Below are 6,832 nucleotides of genomic sequence, written 5' to 3'. Positions count from 1 at the left end.
GAGGCACCTGGTCATTTCGAATTTCGAAATAACCGTTGGAGGGAAACGGCTTCCTGTCGTTGTCACTCTGTGCGTGCTCAGCGTCGTTGGCCAATAGAATTCTTGCATCTTCTGTCTTCGTCAGTCTTCGGCAGAATGTTTCGCCATTTATGGAAAAGTCCACGAGACAGCTTTTTGCGCCTTCTGAACTTTACCCAAAGTAGAAATACTTTGTCTAGAAGTTGAACATTTCCTGCCGCTGTCCTGACTGCTTTGTCGTCCAACTCAGCAGCTTCATCTTGAAGCTTTTTCCACGAAGGCTTCCCGATCCTTCTCTTGCTGAGTCGTCGTTTTAGTTGATACGGCTCCGTTTTGGAATCTCTTGGGCCGTATGATATTGATAAGTTGACTTGGGCTTGACTTCCACTTAATGGGCCTTTGGTCTTTTTATTCTCAATGTCTTATATACAATTAAACTCAACATTGAACAAACACATTAGTGTAATAAATCAAAGCTTATTAAATTTAATGTGTTAGAATATTTTTACTTAAATAATTTTGTCAAATCAAAATCATGTGGAAAGGTGTTTCAACAGTTAGTCCTTCAATTTTAAATTCGAGGACACATTTCTTTAAGGGGGGAAGAATTATAATACCCCAAATTATATATATTTAAGCTATTTAATAAAATGAATTAGTTAGAAAGAGTTAAGGTTAAAGTATAATTACTTTTGGGAAAATTTTAAAAGATATTATAAATATAGGGACCAATGTGGGAATTCAGCAAATTCATTACGAAATAAGAATCCGGATATGAGATCATCTTCTCCGTGAAACCTTCAAAGTCCCATTTTTGATTCATCATCCTTTCTACCTTGTTCTTTCTCATTTCTTCACCGTTTTTGGCGTTCTTTATACCGAAATGAAGCTCTCACATCCAGCTACAAGTGCATGTAAGTTTTATTGACAGATTTTGAGTTTTTAAAAATCGTTTAGAGAGAGAAAATTCACCACTTTTGCTATTCTCTCTATTTCTCGGTCCTATGTTCATTATTTTGCAATTCTAACACCAAAAATGGACTCAGGGAGTCGATTTACCTATGGATACACTAGATTTTGATGCATGCAAGGAGTTTTGAGGTGTAATCGGAGCTACATCGGAAAAAGTAAGAAATCTAACCAAAGTTTAATTTTCCGGTTGGTTTTGTGCGTTTTGAGACTGATCCCGACTACCGGTGATATTTTCCGGTGACATACGAAATAAGGGTAGAAAAAAATGTTTGGTTAACTTCAGAATGTTCTAAATATTATTTGGAGCAACATTAATTCTTGGACTTTAGCCAAATTCCTTACCGTTTAATCTCTATAAATTACGAAAGTATATAGTTGGGTGAAATTAAGGAAAATAATTAAGTTGGGTTAAAATAATTGTTGGATCCTCATTTAAATAAAAAAAAATCAGAATATTTAATTTTAAAAATAAAGGTTGAAGGGAGATTGGACTAAGCATAATTAATTAATTATGCTTTTAAGATTATTGGTTAGTTAATTTGCTCGGAATAGATATTGTGAAAATGAATTACAAATATATATGTTTATATGTTGTTTGATGATGTGTAATTTTGGGAGTAAAGTGTTGGAATTACTGACAGTTATGGAACTGTAGGATGATTGATGTCCAACCGGGTTGATAAATTGTAGTCTATGGAGTCCCGGTTTGGACTTTGAATATTTTTGAATATAGAAGTGTATTTTATTGCAGGGTTGACCCTAGTTATTACTAGGAGGATGTCCGTTTTATCGGGGAGACTCTGCCGAATTTTCGGTAGAAAGTCTATAAAACGTGACGAAATAAATTTTAATATTTCCCTAAACATATATAAATTCTAAAAATAATATTATCTCTTTTAGATACTCAACCGGTAGGAGGAGCAGCAGTAGCTGAAAATTAGGACAGTCGGCTAGGCGTAATTTGTGAGTTAATTATATGTTATGCATTTTTAATTTAGCATTTGCATTCATAATAAATGATTTCATGATATTTCAAGTAAAGTATTATTTTTACTTATAAAAGTGTTTTATTATTTATAATAATTTATACGTAATTATTTGTGGATAAATACGTGTTATGGACATGCTTCCTGATGAGCCGCATCTGGACCTTGTGCGCACAGGTATTATCGGGTTATTGGATATTGATGATACTAGTATTGTGAATGTTGTGATATATGGATAAGCTCAGTTGAGATATTCTCGGGCTATGTGATATGTGGATTTTGGATTTAAGTGAGGCTGGGTACGGAATCGGTTGAATTATTCTCGGTCCTCCAGCTAACTGGGCGTGTGGTCGGTTGAGTTATTCTCGGTCCCCCAGTTATTGGATATGAGTGAAATGGTGATTATTGGCGGGTTATTAGATCGGGTATTGGTTTAGGGTCCAACACACGTATTAAACCACTTATATATTTATTTATAAGACAATTTATGAAAAGCATATTGTGTGATCACTTAGTATTATATATTATTATTATTATTATTGTGTATGACATCAATATTAAATTATTCATGCATTGCATATAATTAATTCACTATGGGAGGTTTGACTCCTTTAATTTTTCAGGTGGCTAGAAGTCTGTTGCAGCCCAATATCTTTCTTCGGGCAGCACATCTATATTTCTATGTATGACTATTTAAGAATTATATTAAAATTTATATTCTAGACCGCAGTACCAGTTTGAGGATGATATTGTGTGTTTCATGAAGGATTTAATATCAAGTTATATTAAGACTATTGGTAAGGTTGATTTTATATTATATTAAGGCTTGCTACGGGTTCCAGTAGCTTCAGCTTACCCGTTCCCTAGCGTCAGTCACGGTCCGTGGGATGGGTCGTGACAAAAGGAGATTTGGAGGAAGAGATATACATGACCCAACCGGATGGTTTCCAGATTCTTGGAAAGGAGAATTATGTTAGCAAGTTGAAGAAGTCCTTGGATGGACTTAAGCATTCTCCCAAGCAGTGGTATAAGAGGTTTGACAGCTACATGATGCAGCTGAGCTACACCAAGAGCCCATATGATTGTTGTGTCTATTATAATAAACTAGAACCTGAGTCTTTTATCTATCTGGTGTTGTATGTAGATGACATATTGATAGCTGCAAGGAAGAAGCATGACATTCAGAAGTTGAAGGGTCTTCTCAGCGCAGAGTTCAAGATGAAGGATTTGGGTGCAGCTCGGAAAATTCTGGGAATAGAGATTTACAAGGACATAAGCAAAAGGAAGATTTTTCTGTCACAGAATGGCTATATTCATAAGATTTTGTCAAGATTTGGCATGTCTACCACAAAGCCCGTAGATACTCCTAGTGCTACAAGTGCACGTCTGTCTATTACTTTTGCACCTAAGTCTGCTGAAGAGAAGGAGTACATATCTCGAGTTCCCTATGCTAGTGCAGTAGGAAGCTTGATGTATGTAATAGTCTGCACTAGATCTGATCTTGCACAATCTGTTAGTGTCGTTAGCAGGTTTATGGGTGAACCTGGCAAGGAGCATTGGCAAGCTGTGAAGAGGATTTTTAGGTACCTAAAAGGTACATCTGGCATTGGTCTCATTTATGGAGGTGACACAGAGTGTTTGGTGATAGGTTTTTCAGACTCTGATTATGCTGGAGATGTTGACAGTAGAAGATTTATGACTGGTTATATTTTCACTCTTGGCGGTTCAGTTGTCGGTTGGAAAGCTACTTTGTACCTTACAGTAACTTTGTCTACTACGGAAGCGGAGTATATGGTACTAACTGAAGCTGCTAAGGAGGATTTGGCTTAAAGGACTGGTTAGTGATCTTGGTCTACATAATGATTAGGCTACAGTGTATTATGACAGTTTGAGTGCAATCTGTTTAGCCAAGGATCAGGTTCATCATGAGAGGACAAAGCATATAGATGTGAGGTATCATTTTATAAGAAGTGAGAAGAGGGTAAAGGTGAAAAAGGTTGGCACTACCGACAATGCTGTCGACATGTTTACCAAGACCGTTCCACAGAGCAAGTTTCAACACTGTTTGGACTTGCTAAACATCAGAGATTACTAGTTGCCCGTGGGAAACTCTGAGACAGAGGGAGAAGTCTGTTCATCTGGCACTGTCATGGGTGCATCTGCTATTTTTTCAGGAGGATTCAAGTCAAGGTGGAGATTTACCGTAATGCCTTGAATCAGTATATCATGTTTCCTATTCAGAGTAGTATCGTGTTTCAGATTTCTACTTGGATTCGGAATCGTGGGGACATTGTGGGATCATGGGTTCCTAGTTGGATTAGGATCATGGGTTCTAGTAGGATTAGGATCATGGGTTCCTAGTTTGATTAGGATCATGGGTCCCAAGTAGGATTAGCTTAGATTGGGTATTATAAATACCCCATTGTGTAAACCTAATCATGCAATAAGTTTTTCTGCCTCATAATAAATACTATTCTCCTTCTGCCTGTGGACTAGCTAACACAACTTTGGTGAACCACGTAAATCTGTGTTTCGATTATCTACTTATTTATCTTTCGTTAATTCCGCACAACATAATATAAACAAATCATAGCTATATATAAATCTGGGATTAATTTTTAAAAAAACGAATAGAACCACTCAAACCGACCGAGTCAATCGCATATCGTTTAATCCAATCATGTTTGAGCGATCTGATTCGGTTTGATTTTACTAATATTTAATATAAAAAAATCATAGCTATATATAAATCCGGGATTTATTTAAAAAAAACGAATATAATCGCTCAAACTGACCGAGTCAACTGCATATCGTTTAATTCAATCCCAGTTGAGCGATCTAATTCAGTTCAAATTTACTAATATTTAACATAAAAAAATCAAATCTATATAAATCCAGGATTTATTTTACAATATCGTTTAATTCAATCCCAATTTAGCGATCTAATTTGATTCGAATTTACTAATATTTAATATAAAAAAAATCAAAGTTATGAAACTATTACAAAAACTTAAATTATACTATAAAATATATATGCTTGGTTCAAAAAAAATATAAATATTCTATTAATTTTTTATATTTAAATTTTAATAATTTTAATAATAATAATTATTATTATTTAAAATAATAAAAATATATATTTATATTTTGGAATTTATATATATATGTTTTTACTTACAAAAGAAAAAAAGAAGATTTATTTATTTATAAAAATAATTTATGAAAATATTTATTAAAAATTGAGTTTAATAGAAAGATAATAACAAACATTACTTTCTTTCCAAATATGGCCATATGCAATCAATTTATAATTATATATATATATATATATACATTATATATGAAATGCAAATTCTATTTTTTTTCTTTTATCCGGATCTAGTTAACGAGAAATGAATTTCAGACGCCGGTCGCGGAAAACTATGCCTATAATTTTATTTTAATATTATTAAAATTTCAAATAAAAAATATATATTTATATTTTACAATTTATATATATATTCTTTTATTTAAAAAAGCATATTTATTTATTTATCAAAAATAATTTATGAAAATATTTATTAAATATTGACTTTAATGTAAAGATAATAATCTACATAATTTTCTTTCCAAATATGGTCATATGCAATCAATTGATATATAAACTTTAAAAAATTTAAATTATATTATAAAATATATATTCTTGGTTAATATATATATATATATATATATATATATATATATATATATATATATATATATATATATAGAGGAGAGATCAGGTGTGACACATCTCTTATGGTGTGACAAGCCTTATTGTATGACAAGGACCAAATTTGTAATTAACCAAAAGGAGGTGACAAATTTGTAAATAAAAGGAAAGAGAAAATTGTTTTATTTTTTTTAAAATGAATTTTCTCGAGTTTTCCAACCTCGTTTTTCAAAAAATTTTATACCGTTGGACTCGTCTTAATTAAACGGTCATTTTAAGATCCATGAAGCTCAAGTAAAAAAAATTCCGGTGAACGGAATACGGGTGGTCATTTTCTGGCAAGAAAAAAAGTGTCCAGAAAATTCTCAAAACATTCCAGAAAATGTAAAATATTATTTTAAGAAACTTTAATCCTTGGGTCGAAGCGAGATTTCTTACGGTTTAGTCCCAATAAAACGTTTTCCTTAATTTTATCCATTTTACATGCTTCAACAATTTGTTGGGTAAAAACTGTAAGGAATCTCGCATTGAGCCAAGAATTAAAGTTTCTTAAAATAATGTTTTACACATTTTGGAATTTTTTTGATAATTTTCTGGACACGTTTTTTGTCCTACTTACGTTGTTCCAAATCAATGTACCATTTATTCCAACATAATACTTATATTGTTCCAACAGAAAATTGTTTTATTTCTTTGGGTTAATACACATATTTGCCCTTGTATTATCACGGATAAACAGATATGCCCTTACATCAAATAAACATACAAAACTATCTCTGAATTTTTCACAAACCTACAATTATACCCTAATCTAACTGACATGCTTATTTGCGATAAACGGTGTTTGATATCATTCCCATAAATAACCATTTCCATTTTTAAGTCATCTTTTGAACTTAAACAAGTAATACTTAATTCCTTGCATGATTCCTATTAGAGAAATGAACAAGATTTTGTCCTGCTGCTGCTGCTCTTCTTCTTCTGAATTTCACATTAGCAGCCACCGCAGCCTCGTTGTCCTATTCCCGTCTTCCTCCGTCATTGCAGCAGCAAAAACACTCCAAGAAGCAGGAATAAAAGACATATTAATACTTGAAGCAACTCCTGCGCTTGGTGGGAGGTTGATGAAAACAGAATTGCTCATAATCCTTTGTTAGAAATTGCT

This window comes from Euphorbia lathyris, chromosome 6 (assembly GCF_963576675.1).
Source record: "Euphorbia lathyris chromosome 6, ddEupLath1.1, whole genome shotgun sequence".
NCBI lineage: Eukaryota > Viridiplantae > Streptophyta > Magnoliopsida > Malpighiales > Euphorbiaceae > Euphorbia > Euphorbia lathyris.
This window is presented reverse-complemented; position numbering follows the sequence as displayed.